The sequence below is a fragment of the Mesoplodon mirus genome, assembly GCF_964341445.2.
Source record: "Mesoplodon mirus genome assembly, chromosome: 4".
NCBI lineage: Eukaryota > Metazoa > Chordata > Mammalia > Artiodactyla > Ziphiidae > Mesoplodon > Mesoplodon mirus.
The window spans coordinates 141955989-141972796 of record NC_138979.1 but is presented as its reverse complement, the minus strand read 5'-3'; positions in this window follow the sequence as shown (position 1 = coordinate 141972796).

The following is a 16808-nucleotide window of genomic DNA, read 5'->3' as shown; positions in this document are numbered from 1 at the left end:
AAATGATACAGAGGAAGACTGTTCACTCCAGGTCTGTGTTTGAGCCTATGGAATTACTGAATACTATTGATTCTGATGGTGACTGTACCTTTGTGTACCACCTTGATCTGCTGGGGCAATTTCCATCCTAAACAAGTTAAATGCATTTTTGTAATTTGATGGGCTAAAGTGTTAACTCTTGTTGAAATATCTATGTTTGGAGTTACTTGTAGATATGGCACAAATACAGTCTTTTCCATACACAAAGATTAACTTTCTTGAAAAATTATCCAAATCATTTAATCTCTCATCAGACCATCATTTTAGAAATAATTTTTCACTGGTACCAGGTACAGAGTGGATAGAGGTTTGTGCTCATATGGGGTGCACTCCGCAGAGGTCTCCACGTATAGATGGGATCTACGGGTGCTACTTCTAGCAAACTAATAATGCTACTAGTGATCATCAGAAAGAGGACTTCGTGGTAAATCAAGGCTCAGAAAGTGATATGCCACGCGAGGGACGCAGTATGGTATTGTTAGCCTTTCTTCTCAAGCTCAACTATACCAGCTTCCTGTTGCTTCTTCTCTGGTCTGGCTGTGGCATTCAGATATTTGTTCAGTCCCAGGTTTTGTTTGTTTGTGTGTTTTTGGCTTGAGTAATTGTGTAGCTTGAGGTCCTTCAACTCTTAGCTCATCTTGAGTCCTTGTGTCATTTTCAAGACTGGGTTTCTTTCTTTCTCAAATAAATTCATTGGCCTGCCTGCTTAGCTTTAGCACAGTCCAGGCGTCTATCTACAGAGGTACGAGACCGTGAGATCTGCTAACATGCAAAACGAAGATAAAAGCATTTAAAAAAATGTCTTCCTGCCTACGGGCCTGCTTTATAATAAACCAGAACAGTGCATGAATTAAGATGTTGTTGAAATGCCTGAGTGTCTCTGCCCTTTTATTACATCCAGGGTGATGAGGTCATGGCTTACTGTTTAGCTTATATGGTGCAATTAAGAGATTCATTTCTTAACGTGATTCATCTCAGGAAGAGTTGACTTAAAAGTTTTAGGGTAGAGGCAGAAAGATGTTGGAAAATTATGATTTTCTTTTGGAAGTTTGAGTTCATTTTTTCATTCCAGGCGAGAATAAGAACTGTAATTAGTCTGTCTCAGATTTCTTAGTAGCAGGGAATTTGATTACTTAATGCCAATAGGCTAAGGAGATGGTTTTACTTCTTGGCTTTTTCTCCCTTTTTGGAATGAAGGCAAAAATGTGAACTAAATATTTGTTTTATTATGACATCATTAGATCTCTGTGTAGAGCTATTTAAATGAAACAGTATCTCAGATGCGTGTGTATATATATATAACATATATTATACTTATATATTTATTATATTTGTATTATAGATACATATATAATTTTTTATTGTGGTGTTTATCTGTTGAGCCTTGATTGAACCCTTTTAAATGTAGCACTTAAGTCTCTACTGCTGAAAAAGAGGTGGTCTCTCCATTTGGTCAGGATGGTAGTTCTCAATCAGAGTCAAACCCTTCACAAGTATGTGTGAATTTAGAAATGTTAAGAAGCAATGGATTAGGTCATCTCTATTCTTTTATGAAAGATGTATTCGTTGTCCTCAGTTTGGGTGACATTTATTGAGGTTCTCTCCTTCCCACCAAGTCTTCCTGATTGTGATTCTCAACTTAGTCTTTCATCCATGTTTAGCTTTTAGTGAAAGTTCATAATTCCTATACTGGTCAATTCTAGTATAAGAACCATTTATGAAGTACTTGTCTTATTTAAGGCACCATGCTTGGCACCTAGGACCATCTTTAGAGGGATTAACTACTGTCTCTGTTCTTTGGGAAGAGATGGAAAATTCTACAATAGTGAATACAAGTCAAATTGGGACAAACATTATAACAAAGGGGTAAACAGTGTTATGTGTGCTTTGAGGAGGAAGCAATCTGTTTTGCCTTGGAATCAGATAAGGCTTCCTCGAGGTGCGACATTTGAATTAGTCTTTAGAAGAGAAGCAAGATTTGAATAGATGAAGCTAGAAGAAAAATACAGAGTTCTAGAAGTGTGAAAGTCCATGACATGATCTGAGAAAGGAGGTGAGTCTGTTTTGGGTAGAGCATTAGCTGTGTGTGAAGAGAAAATGGCAGGTAAGTTTTGAAGTTTAGAACAATTTCAGTTTATTAGTAGCCTTGAATACTATGCTAAGAAATTTGGCCTTTATTCTAAAAATACCCCAGAAAGCTAGTAAAAACTTTTGGACTAACAGGGTGTGCCATGATTATGACTGTACCTCAGAAAGGTAACTGTTAGGGATGTAAAAGAAGACTTGGGGCAGAGAGAAAGCAAGTGGTGACAGTGGATTCATTGGGGGCTATTACGATAACCCAAGTATAGATGACATGACATAGGGCAGTGACAGTAGAGGCAGAAGTGAGAGTGTAATCCAAGAGACATTCAGAATCTAGAACTGGATGTGGTGGGTTATACAAATGACTCTGAAGTTTCTACTTCAGGTGATTGGTAAATGGAGAAATCATGAGCTGAGATAAGCAAATTTAGGAGAAGGTTTGAAGGAGAAAACAATGAATGCTTAAAGTGATATTTTTAATACTTTGATTATATATACCATTTCTTTCTTTTTTTGAAGACAAGCTTGTTACAGTTATTTATTCTAGATTCCATTATTAGAATTATACCCTATTTTGCTTTTGATCTAGAATCTTGACACTTCCTGACTCCTCGGAGGAGAAGAAAAGGTACATTTTCTTTTTGTCACTTCTGAACATATTTCTGTTTTACCCTAATCTCAAGGTATGTCTGAAGAGTATCTTGAGCCTTCCTTGAGATAGACTCTTTGACCTAAATCCCCTTCCTCCGGCCATACTCTTGAGGATGAGGCAATTGGAAATCCTTAAAAATGCTTATAGGATTCTCACAGTTAGACAGAACTGGCCTTTATAAGGCTAAACTTGGAGCCAAAATGGATTCTTGGATCACATATCTCCTGCCAGTTATGAAGCTGCCAGATTCCAATCCAGTGGGTGGAAATGGACACCAGCCCTGGAGGAAGTGATGGCTACACATGGGCATCTGCTACCTCTGCTGCTTCCTCTCCTTGAGAAGGAAGGAAACCGTGGGCTTTCCTAGGCATTTTTCTTGTTCTTTTAACACAGGGGAACTGAAGAGTCTTGGAGTTTGGATAGTGAACCTAAGGCTGGAGGGGTTTCCAGAGAGCAGACGGTTCCCATCTCCGAACTGTTGTGACTTTCTTTCTCCACCGCTTTTCCTGTGCTGTACAACTTATTCCATCTCCAGAATTCTGGTGCACAGTGTTAGAAAGTCTTAGCCGAGAGCCTGGAGTTCAAAGACAATGCAAGGCTTCAAGGTGGAGACACCAAAATGGAAGAAAGGGACTATACCATCTCATTCCTGTAAATGAGGATGTAACTTATATAAATATTCAGACTCTTTCCTAACTCATTTCTTTTATTATATTTGCATATCACATATCCAGTGACTGGTCCTCTTCAAAGGTAGTGAAAAGTGTTACCAAAATTCCAAATATCTACTTTTCATCTGATAAAGCCATTCTGAAGTTTGCCATATGAATTTGGTTTGGTTATAATTCCCCAAATTAAATATTTAAAAATCCCAGGCAGCAAATTCAGCTCTGAATCTCTGGAAAACAGTGTATAATGGGTGGATCGAATTAGATTGTGAACTTAAGGCACCATGTGGTTTATATAAGCATTAGCAATTTATTCAGGGCATTTTGGGTCCCATTTCCCACCCAAGAAAATGGGGAATATTATGCTTCCTTTTTTTCCCCAAGTTGTGGCACAAAATTGCTTCTCCAGTTTCGATTCCTTTGATTATTTCAGCAGGAATGGATAAGATAAAATAACTCTTCAAAAAGTGCATAAATATGAGCCTTTCCTGCTGATAGTAGCCAAAAAGGATGTATTAAACACCTACTATATACCCTGTACATTGATGGGTGCTGTGTGGAACAGAAAGAAGAAACAGGGCCTGTAGGAGAACATTTCTGAACAGGGAGGAGAGGGCTGTAGCTGAGGAAGGGCGAGAGCTGCTCACCATAATTTCTTTGCTAGACTCTGATCCCTTGAAGACCAAGCGGAGGGGAAAAGCTCAGAAGAAAAGCACATTGTCAGCCACCCTCCCGTTTTAGAGATGGGGATAGCAGGGGTGGGGAAAGGATAGACATGGGGTGGCAGACTTTTACTTTCAACAGACTGGCTTTAATTCTCCACAGTAGTGAGTTTGAGGGCAACAATGCAAAGGGTGGCTTATTATTTTTTTTTTTTTTTTTTTTTTTTTTTTTTTTTTTTTTTTTTTTTGCTGTACGCGGGCCTCTCACTGCTGTGGCCTCTCCCGTTGCGGAGCACAGGCTCCGGACACACAGGCTCCGCGGCCTTGGCTCGCGGGCCCAGCCGCTCCGCGGCATGTGGGATCTTCCGGGATCGGGGCACGAACCCGTGTCCCCTGCATCGGCAGGCGGACTCTCAACCACTGCGCCACCAGGGAAGCCCCGGCTTATTATTTTTTGATGTTAGCTTATAAGTGACTTTGACAGCAAAGTCCTCCTCTTTTCCATCTTTTTAACTCTCTATGGTATCCCCTCTAAAGGCAGCAGTTAAGTGCTGGGGTCCAGCCCTCGAAGAGGCTGATAATCTCCAGACATGTCCACAGACACTTGTAAGTTGAGAGCCGAATCCTCTGTCAGACACATTTTCCTGGTCGAATCATGCCTGTCCCACCTAACTGATACTGATAGTCCTGGGAGCCGGTTCTGATGCCAGCCTGTATTGAACTCCTAGATGTGAGCAAACTTTCTTAAAGGGCAGTTTGGGCTAAAACTTGACCTTTCGGAGCTTTGGAAGGTGGGCAGGGGAGCAAAGGGTTGCTGGGGAGAGAGAGATTTCCTGGTTATTGCTACAGGGAGTCTGTTTACTTGCCTTCAAGGGTCACAGCCATCTGAATGGGCTTTTCTGGCTCTGCTCTTGGGTTTGGTTTCAGAGGACCTGGTCCTGTGGAATTCCGCTCCCGGTTGGCCCTCCCCTTACTGTTAGGCATGGGACTTTTATGGTTCAAGCCTTCCCCAGGAACACTGCAGCTTGCTTGCAAGAACAGCAATTGGAAAGGCCGTTTTAAGTGGAGTTTACTGTTGTTGTATAAACCTTCATTTAAAATTGACTATAAAATGTTTCTGAACCTGCCAAACACACATTAAAATATTTTGCTCCATTTATGCCTATGTGTAACATTTGGTTTCTAAAGAGCCTTAATCAAGTAATCTTCAAGTAGGAAGTTATTCATCTTTATTGCCAGTCGGTTCTCAGTGGTGGTCGTGGCAACAATCTTTTTATTGCTTCTGTGTTTAGTTGTTCTTTGACATGATAGAAGTCAGCTGCAGTTCAATGAGCTCACTATTTGTGCAACTTAATTGCTTGCTTCCTTCAATACATACTCAATTTTTCCTTTTATGAGCAGGGCTGTTGGAAAAATTAAGCTTAGGGATATAGCCATCCACTGTTAATTAACCTCCTTCCCAAACACATTAGTAAAATAGGTCAAATAACTGCTGAGCGCTGAGTGTGCTGTTCCCAAGGTCCTCCTCGACTGAGAAGTGAATCCTGTATTAAGTGAACAAATGTTGGAACTTTGAGCATTTTCTGGAAATAGTGATGACGTAAGAGTAATGCTTTATAACACAGCATTCCCTGTTGCACCATCTTCTCGAAGTTGAATATATTGTTTGACTTTGTCTAGTTCTACTGTGGGTTTAGCTTGTTTTGTGTTATATCAACATTAAGAGAAATAAAAGGCAGTGGCAGCCTCCTTTTTTGCTTTCTAGGTTATTGCTTGCTTTTAAAGGGGCATCTTAAATTCAGCTTTCCCTTTACATAGTGACCACCGCTGTTATTTTGACTCACAATTCCTAGAACAATCTGAATCTTGTGAGGATGTATAAACATTTGTGATGAGTATAAAAATATGCTCAGTGAGGTAACTAATCTATCAAAATAGATTTATATAGAGCTCTTATAATTCCTCTCCATGTTAGGTTATATTCAGATGGAAAAATCACTTTAATTGCAGTGGTGAAGGGCTGATTGGAGCTTTGCCAACTTGACAGAAGATATTTTGAAGTTTATAGACTTAAAAAAAAAACAACAAAAAAAGGAAAATTTGACAGTTCCTGAATTTGTTAGAAGGCAGAAAAATGTCAGGGTTCAGTTTATACTTTTAGAAAGAGGAAAGCAAATACAAATAAAATTAAAATGGGAGGATATGCCAGTTAGAGCTCAAGACTGAAGATCACATTTGTGATCTTTATCCTTTCTGTAGTTTCCATGTTTAGCCTTTAATTGGGAAGGACTGGGGAAAAAGAAAGAAACCTAACCAACTCCCCAAATAAATCCTAAACTGTTAAATACGGGAACTTCTTTTCTTTGAAATTATTACTCAGTTGCAATCTAAATCTTGCAAGTATTTTTTATTTAGGTAGAGAATCTATATTTCTAAAATCATATGCTCTGATAAAATCATTACCAAATAATGGTTGGTTCAATACTCATCCAAGCTTTTAGTGCCTCCCCGACTTGGGCGTGTTTTCTGTTTTGCACTTACAGTCAATGAGAAGCTTCTTGCAGCATCTTTTTTCCAATGTCACTTCAGAGTATCAATGACATGGAATTGATGTTGAAATGGTAACCTTTGGGTGTCTTAGTTTGCCTACCAGCTAGAGGGATAATGACCTTTTGCCAGTCTAGACTCCAGGGGCTGGTTAGGAGACTTGGTTAGCTAATGCTTGTCAGGAGCCTTGAAGCAAAAATGTTTTCCCTGTGTGCTATTTTGTCCTACGGTAAAGCTTGCAAGAATGACCTCATTCATATTCATTAGTTTTGGGTTTCTAAAGGTTATCCTCTCTTATCTTTTGCCTGGCTGAGGCCTGAGATGCAAATGGCACATTGTTGACACATGGAAAATAGTTGAACCATCTGAAAGGTTGAGAATAGGAGGAGGGGCATTGCATTCACACATGCTTGTAGATGCTTTTGTGACTATCATTTGTGTGCTGGCTCTTAGATTCCAGGTTAAGGGAGGTGGGGCTGTAACTTTTGGTGGAGAAAGAACTGCTATGAATCAAAGTCAAGGGATTGAGTTAAAGCTTTATTCTCATCTAACCAATTATAACGGCAAATTTCGTATCTTTTAAAAGTAGAAGATACTTGTTTAAGAAAGGGAAAAAGTAGAAATCCTGGATTGGTGGGTACAAGAAAATAAAGAAACTTGGAAACTTTTTAATCATTTATTTAGCCTTGCTCATCATTTTCTTTCTTCCTTTCCTTTCCTTTCCATTCTCCTTCCTTCTTCCCTCCTCCCCTCCCTCCTTCCCTCCCTCCCTTCCTCCCTCCCTTCCTTTCTTCCTTTTTAAAAAGATATTCTCACACAGACCCATTGCCAACCTGCATGAAGCAAATTGCACGTATTCAGTTTAACTTTTAAAATATTGTCTTTAAAATAGCCAGACTTTTGTCTCAGGTGAATATATTGGGTCATATTAAACCTCCATGAATTGGTATCTCGCTCATCTCGTTGATTCCTGTGGCTTTTCTAGCAGTCATTGATTGACTTTAATTAAGTAAATTCCAGAAAGGAGAGCTGGGAGCCATAGAGATACTTCCTATAACCAGCAGGTGGCATTGTGGATACTACAGTGGTAAAGAAACGGATTTAGGAGGCAAAGATGAAAGGGGGAAAACTGGGATAATGAGATAACTTAAGCTTGTCTAAAGATCTTTGGGAGGTTAACAGGGCATCTCAGAAAGCTATAAACCAGTTTCTGAATGTGGAAGGTTGCCATGGATCGGCCTTATAAGAATATTTTCTCTGATTTTTAAAGTCTTCTTTCCAGCTGTATCAATTGATATCTGTTTAAATTCTATATGTATGTTATTGCCCAGACTTGAAAAACAAACTTGAAGGGAAGATTTTTAGGGAATTTTAGAAAGCAACATTTACTCATATTCTAAAACTGCAGAATGTATTGAATAAAATGGAACTCAAGCTTTATGTGTTTACAATGTAAAACTACATTTCATGCTCATAGAATAGTAACTAGGGAAACAGGTTAATTTGAATTAGTTATATTAAAAAGGCAGTGAGGAGGACATTTTCCTGACCTCCCATTAGCCTCTGCATTCTCAGTCACCTATGACTCACTTTTCTTTAAAAAAATTATTTGGAAAAGACTTCTGTAAATCAGTTTTTAGAAGGTACTTTGCTGTGTGTGGGTAAATCTTTGCTTCTTTGGAAGTTTATATAGTGCTGCATTTAGGTAATCAAGTTGAGTAAAGAGATAGCAACAATTATTTACTTCCAGATGAAGCCTTCCTGAGATAGCAGGGATTCTCCAAACTTCCGGGGCTCTCTTGTGAGGGTAGGGGCTTGTCTCTTTTTTCCTGAATCAGAAGGGAACTCCTTTTGTAGCTTAGACCAGAGGCAGATAGAGGGCCTGGGAGGAAATGTAACTTCTCTCAATGAACATTTCCTAAGCTGAGGCCTCTTGGGAACACGGGCCTTTCTACCAGAAATGTAGACTTCTCTCCCTGATAAGTTTCTGCTCTCTGGGGTTCAGGTTAGGGATATTTGGAATACTTTTTCTCTCTGACCCCAGGGCTAGAACGCATGGGTATCCCAATGGTGGTAGAGCCCATCTTCTAAGGGGAGAGCTGAGGGGGTTGTGAACATGTGGATGCCGGGCCAGAAATCAGTATTGGGTGGATCATCACATCCTATGTGAGGACAAGGAGCCAGGGGTGGAGGCGGCAAGAAGAAGAGTGAAGCTAGATTTAGGACAGGGTGGTAGAAACCAGTACCCAGGAGTGGCAGAATGGGATCTTAGGGGCCAGTTTTAGTGGCTTTGACCTCTCGTCCAAGTCCAGGACCTTACATGTCCAGTCTCCCCAGTCCAGCGGGAGCTGAGGCAGGCAGCTGGCTGAGTTGCTGAGGGAGGATGTCATGAGTGGTCTCTCCACATGACTGGAAAGTCTGACCAACTGAGGGGACCTGGGAATGGAAACCAGTTTACTGTATATTCAGAAACAGGGATATTTCTGATTCACCAGGGCAGGCTCCTCTCTTATTTCTTGGAACAGATTGCTCTCTTCTGAGCCTGGAGCCTGGGCAGTGCTTGAGCGTCAACGAGGAGCATAAGTTTCCTGTCACTTCCTCTTTGGCAGGTTGTGTCTGCAGACACTGGCTCCCATACCCCATAATTACTTTTTCACATTTTTTAATATAGTAACACATGGTTGGGCTTGTGGTAGGGGAACCGAGTGATGCCTCCAGGCCATGAGCACTATAAATAACTTCAGGGATCCGTTTTATATGGTTAGGGAAGGAAGCAGCTTCTTTCTTAAGAAATAGCTCCAAGCAAAGAAGCAGGGCTTAGGAACAAATAACTTTTATTTTCAGGAGCCCCTTTGCCTTTTTCTCTATTGATTAGAAATCTTATTGGTATTAATTTTTTTTCTCACCATCTGTTATACCACTTTTTATCTTAGAGTGGTTATTGCAGCCATCTTGTCATGTAGAGAAAAGTACGCATGTTTTGTTTATGAATGTGAAACGTAAAGCTATCAAGTCCATTATCCAGGGTTAGCTTCTGACTGTGAACTCCTTAACAGGCAGCCATCTGCTGGTGTATGTGTTGACTGAAGACCCATATTGTCGGACGGGACTACAGTAAGCAATCTAAAATCATTCCTTATGACTCTGACAAAATTTTTAAACCATCTAAGACAGCCCAAACTTAGAGCTTCCTGGGAATAGAAATTTAGGACGTTTGTTGTAGAGTCTAGTATTTACCATTCTACGTTGCCAAGAATTCTTCCTTTCATCTAAACTTCCAATGTATTTAAAATTTTTTGCTTCTTATTTATTGACTGGGAGGTTGAGAACAGCTGATTAAGATTAACTTTCAATAATTGCCTTTTATATATTTCAATGGCCTGGTCTCTAAAATTGCACATAACTTAATAATTAACACTTAAATAAAATAAACACTATTTTCTATTAAGTAGAAATCTAATAGAAAAATTTCTATATATAGCAGAAATATTGCAGAAACACTTTGTAGGCTTCACTGTAGTCTATCTGCTTTAGTTTAACTCATACTTGTACAAATCTAATTCTCACAATTCTCTTCTGAAGCAGAGCAGGTAGTTTGGATTTTCTTTGCATTGTGTATAATGTCTTTATATAATCTGTTTACATTGCAGAAAGGCAAAGACACTAGCTCAATAAAGGAAATATAAAAGTGACCACCACTGTCCTAGGCATTAAAATGCTTTGCTTCACTCTTAGCAGCATTAAGTCACTGAAATAAAACTGTGTCTGTAGGTAAATGGGGCTCATTTTACCTCTTGGAGCCTTTGTAAGTATTGCATAGTCAGTTTGGGACAAGGGACTCAAATTGTGGTGAGAGGCAAGTCTGTGGGACTGGGCAAGGGGCAGTGGGACCATTCCCAGGGGAAAAGTAGGAGGAAAACCAAACTTTCTAGTGCTTCATTGTTCTGGGTTAGTATTTGCTAAACTCACAGGGCACCTGGCACTGTGTTCCAGGTTTCCAATCTGACAAGCAAAGATGGAAATTTCTCTCTGTGGCAAAATGAAACTTCATTTTACTTCTCTCCTGGAAATGTGTCTTGTAGACATCAGAGGACTTAACCTGCAGGGCCCCTAGCTCATGTGTACAACCAGTGCTGTGGTGTTTGTGTGCGTGATGAGTCACAAAGTGACTGTGGTTGGATTGTCATCCTCAATAAATGATGCCGTTTGATAATTTTATTTTAGAGACTTCTCTAGTGCTGAGACTCTGATAGAGCATATGTTTTGATGTGGTGCGCTGACAGCCACAATATCTGTCAAAAGGAACTATGATGGATTAAATAGCAGAGTGCTTTGCTCTGATGATGTAGCAGCACGTCTAAGCGAAAAATGCTTGTATTGTTTCTTGGGTCCTATCCCCTGAACCCCTACACAAGGCCCTATTGGATTAAGTGGGCTGGCACCAGAACTGCAAGTTCTTGTTAATCATACATGCCCAAAAGGTCCTAACACAAACAATACCTATTATAAAGTCTGCCCTTTGCAAACATATTTCCAGAAAATACTTGTACCTGTTCTCTACCATGCTACGTTTTTTGAGATGATTACATGCTTATGCTAGGGAATGGCATTTCGCCAAAAACAGAGTCGGCTTGCTGGAGTTTCAATAGTGCTCATTATGAAGGAGAAGAAGTTTCTATTCCTACCCCTGGAAGGAAAAAGCCACTCACAGATAAAGTGTATGATATGATTACCGTTGCTTTAGATAACCACAAGTATTACTTCCGACATGATAAGGGATTGTTTTCTGTCTCGATCATACAGAGCTTGGCTCAGCCCTTTTAAAAAGTGGAGGCATTTTTGAAGGCCACTTGATCAGTTTGGAAGCTGTGGGAGTGTGAGGTTGCCATGCAGATAAAAATCAACCCTGGTTTCGGCTACCACAGCAATTGCAGTGAGGGGTGGCGGGCAGGGGGGACTTAGGAGGTTTGGAAACGGGAGCAGAAGGCCCTAGTGCCTCTGGCAAAGTGATTTAGAGGCCTTGTGAGCAAACATCATGCAGATCAGGTTCTGTTAGATGGTCCCTTTCATTGTGCTAACACCATTCAGATTAAGTTCATCGAGAGAGCTGGAATGCTCAGCTTCTCAGAAAGGTGTATCAATGAGGCAAATTTACTTTTAAATAGTCAAGCAGGAGTGTTAGCTCTCAGTACCTGATTTGGTGGAGGGGATGTGAACATGGAAGTTACAGGACTGATGAGAATTTAATGAATTAAGTTGCAGCAAGGGAATTATGGGTATGTTCCTGACAACTGGGGTGCTATGCAAGCACAAATATTGTTTTCCTCTTTCAGTAGCCTTTGGTGGGAAAACCAGACTAGAGGATAAACCTCTAAGTTGAAGAACATTGTAATTATCAAAAGGTAAGAAATGGTAGTTACTCCTTCCTGATACTTGGACAAGTAGCTAATGGATGGATTGTTGACTACAATTCAGAGGGGGAAGATCAGAGTAAAATCTGAGGATTTAAATGAAGTCCAAAGGCTGGGATGGTGTTTGTATGTATACATGTAAGCATGTATGTATGTGTGCATGTAGTCAAAAAGAAAAGCTCCAATTTGAATATTTAGTCATTTCCAAGAAGCATCCAGAGATCAAAAGAGGCCAGATGTATAGAAGAGGCTCCTTAAAATGGAATGGGATGGGTACTCTGATACATTTTGTAAGTATAAGAAAAAAGTTTAAGCATAAGTATGCCTACACAGTATACTTATACAGTGTAAGTATAAGAAAAAGAACAAGGGATTTAATTTCTCCAGCTTTTCCACTTTTGTTCCTATGGTTGCTGATACCACACCCTGCGGAATTGCATTTTTATGATCTCCTGGTACTACCATTGGTAGACAAGGGTGGAGAAGCAGGGGAATTTTGCCTATATGAACACTTGTTCTGGCTCATTTTTAATACTCAGAATGGCACTCAAGATGTTAGTTCTCCAAGAGGAGAAAACTCTGTTTTGAATGGTAATGGGGGAAAGCTATGCATCCCCTGTAACTTGATATCTTCAATTTTCTGTCCTTTATATGGGAGATGCAATTAAGTTTGGGAACTTTTCTCTTTGATAAGTAGGGATGTGATTATTTCACTTTTGGCAAAGTGCTTGGGGATTATCCAGACGGAAATGCTATTTAAGGGCCAGGTATTAGGGTTTAGCCTTTTAAAAATGAAAATATCCGCAAATGAGGTTTAATTGTGTTTCTCTTACAGTCCTTGGTATAGGAATTGCCAGTGGTGGAAATATGGGCTCAGAGGTTTCTGGGTATGGGCCAGAAACCATGGGTAGCAGAGTCTCCAGTCAAGGGCTTGGCCAACAAAGCTGCTATATACCTTTTTTCATTATTAGCCCTCTCTTTGGTGCCTAGACTGAAGCCTGTATTCCTAGGTTTGTATTGGAATTAGGGCTCCCTCAGCATCCTACCTGCCTGTCACATGCCGAGTTTCCTGAGGGTTTTTGTATTGGGAGACCCTCTGACCTTAGGGAATCACGAATTTGAGAAGACCCTTGGTTGTGTGGCTACCTGCATGCCATTATGAACTGGGTATAACCTCCATGGAGTTAGTCTTAACTAGTCAGCTCTCAAGTTCTTTGTAAATTATATTTAATCTGTCTATTTTAAAAAAGGGATCTTGCTGGACATCATTCTTGTCACTTTCCATTCTATCTTTAAACTTCAGCTCCTGGAGTTTTCCCAGCTAGAGACAGGGACTCCCTCCCTTTCTTGGGAGGGGCTCAAGAGCTCACCCTACTCCGGGGTTAAGGCAGATTTGCTGTTGTTGCCGTTGCTGCTTTCTTTTCAAAGTACCGCAGGTCACATGATGACTTCCAGGCCCAGATGGGGAGATGATGTGGATAAAAGTATTTAGCAAGAGATCAAAAACTGGGCTGCACTTCTAAATGGCTTCCCTTTTAGAAAAAGCACATTAGCCTCTCACCCAGATGCGGTTGTGGGTAACTGTCAATACGGCACACAGGTGGCACAGTTATCTGGCCATTTACTGCCTGATGCCTTGGCGACTGCTGCCAGCCCTTCAGAAATAGGAAATGACTAATGATGTGGTGGAAATTATGAACCAGGATTAATAAAACTTGAAAAGGAACAGCCTTCAGTTTTTGATCCCCCTTAGAGGAAGTTAAGTCTGAGCCCTAGACTCTTTTCCCTGAGGTGTTCTTCTGATTTCTTCTGATTACTTGGCTGTAGTGGGAGTCGAGGCTAGAGCTGGGAACAATGAACCAGATGGTGCAGGAAGCAAAGCACTGCTCCCCATCACTGAAGGTCCAGACACATGCACGGCTCTGCACCCCATCTGTGAAGAGTTCAGTTAAAGGAGCCACAGAATAAAGCACAGAATAGAGATTTAATTTTTAAGGATTGACATTTTGTGCCTGCTCATGAAGAACATTCTGGAAGAAACTTCATTCACTACCTGAGTGATTTCTATACTTTGTCATTAAAGATAGCTGTGGGAGTCTGACAAGGTTTCAGGGATTTGACATTTTTCTTTTTGGTTAGGGAATCAGAATGCCTTTTCCTTATGACCCACGGTCAGGCGTTTTCAACAATACTCTAGGCCCGTGTTCTATCCCTCTTCCTTCTTCCCCTCACATTCTCAGGTTCCTCTGTTCCACGTGGGAAAATGCCAAGTAGGCAAAGGGAGAAGTGTACATGTTTTGTTTTATAGATGATGAAGTAGGTTAAGCCGGTGTGAGGTATAGTGAAAAGAAAACCAAACTCTGGATAAGGAGACCTCAGCTCTAAGCCCCTTTTGGTTGCATGACCTCTGGGAAGCCCCTTCAAGCTCTCTGAGCCCAAAGGTGTCACTTTTATGATGATGGGTCTTAACCAGGTATCTGCTAAGGTCTCCTCCCGCTCTCATTAAAACACATCTGTGTGTGCTCTCCTGCTCTGAACCAGTCTCAGTTCCCTTGTCTGAAAATACTGCAGTTTTCCCAAGAGCCTACCCTCTCAGCACCCCATGAGGAGCATCATGGGCAGGGCTGAAACACGACCATTTGCTGCAATAGAGTGTTCACACTTGGGTGATTCCTGTAGTAGAAAGTCTTAATATTGCTGCAGGTCAGATGGTTAATAAGAAAACCCCCAGAAAGTATTTCTAAGACCTCTGAAGTCAAAATAGCTCTTGATTTGCTCATTAAGGCCAACTGGGCCACAAAAAAATCAAGCTAAACTGGCCACCAAAAGTTTTTGGTGAATCAAAGCATCCTTAAATCTCAAGCTATGTCAGGGTTGCCAGGATGTCTCTTGTGGCTTGGCAAGATATTGGGCAAATGTGGTGAACCTGAGTGCATGTGGATGAGAAAGTGTGTGTGTGTGCATGTTTGTGTGCCTGACAAATAAGAGAGAGACTTAGTAAAGAAGGTGCTGGTTTATAGCAAATTCGTGTGAGAACTGGGAACTAAGGAATGAAGCTAAAAAGAGAAAAATAGCCTATGATCTTGCTTTATCCACCTAGCATCTCCTTCTGACCTGCTTAAGGTTTTATGAACTCCTTAATGCTAATAACAATAACTAACATTTCTTGAGTACTTGCTATGTGCCATGCAATCTTATAATGAGGTACTTAATTTCTTTGTGTCTCAGTTTCCCCATCTGTAAAATGGGGATAACCATAGAATCTACCTCCTGTGGTTGTTGTAAGGATCAAATGGGTTAATATGGGTAAAAGGCTTACAGTTGTTAATAAAGACTAATGAGTTATAATAGGGAAAGTGTCAAAACAGAGCCTGGTGCATAGTATGTGCTCAGTAAGTGGTAACTTATTATCTCCATTTATGCACAGGGGAATGGAAGCTTAGAGGGGTTAAGTAACTTCCCTGAAGTCCACAGCTGGAGGGAGTTGAACTCAGCGGCCTGACTCTGGAGGTTGACCCTCCATGTTCCTGTTCTGGCCTTCATCAGCAATACTGGCCCTTGTTGCTAAACTTTGTCAAGTTAATGCTAGCTGGCCTTGAGGGCCTTTGGAAAACAAGTTCCTTTAGAACCTGGTCCTCTAGGAGGATGAATTAAAAATACTTTCTCCCACTCTATTGCTATCTCAAGGCCTTTTCTCCGGTGCCACCCTAGGACTGCACTGGACCTGTGGCAGTTGTCCATCTCCAGGTCCTTGGGCCTGGTGTGAGAGAAAGGCCATATGTTTAAAATAAAACCTTAAGCTTCTTTTGGCTCTTGCTCCCAACTTCACATTCCTGTCAGTCAGCTTTGTGCAATAATGAAAACAAATGCTTTTAAGCAGATTTAATGGATATACAGTAGTTAAAATAAAGAGTATATTTTCCTCTTGCCTTATCTTAGCGATGCCATTACAAAATCAGAATGTTAAAAAAAAAAAATGGAACAAGAGGTGAGTGCCCAGATGTCAGTGAAAATACATTTCTTTGAATACATGCTTTATTTTGTTCTCTAATGGCTGAGTCTTTACATTAGAAAGGCAAATGGATAGACCTGTAAGAGTTTTCTCAAACTGGAGACCTCCCTCCCTGGTTCCTGGGAAACTGCTGGCCATGAGGCTAGTGCTTCCTGCATTGATCAAGGCAATGAGAGGTGGGAAAAGAGCAAGGGCAGATCTTTAAGCTTCCCTCATACTGTATGTCAGCTTACAAATGGTGGACGTTGCTGGGAGGGAAGATTGGGTCTCATGTAGCTGCTCAGAAGGGGAGTCCAGGCACCCTTTCCGGGCTGAGGGGGGACCATGCCTAAGGTGGGGCCAAGTGGGGGTGAGGTGCCGAACAGCAGGGAAATTGCACTGTGGTCAGTCTCTCCTTTTCTCCCTCTTCTCATCTCTCCAGGAAGGTTTGAGAAATTTTACTCAGGGGAAATAGGATCAAGTGGGCTCTGAGGACAGCCTTGAAAGAGAAAGGATATACAGGATGGAAGAGAGAGCTTAGATGGCCAGTTGTTGCTAGACAGCCAGATCTTTGCCTTACGCTATGCTGGATGTCTGCACAGAAACCACAGGTCTTCTTTAAGACCTTCTGGCAGTGCTTGCTGCCTTCAGTTCTCTGATGCCTGTCAAGAATTCTGATTTCCTCAGTAGCCCCAAATCCAGCTCTGGGCACAACTGGCTCAATTGCTGAACCTTCTGCCCAGTTCTATGCTG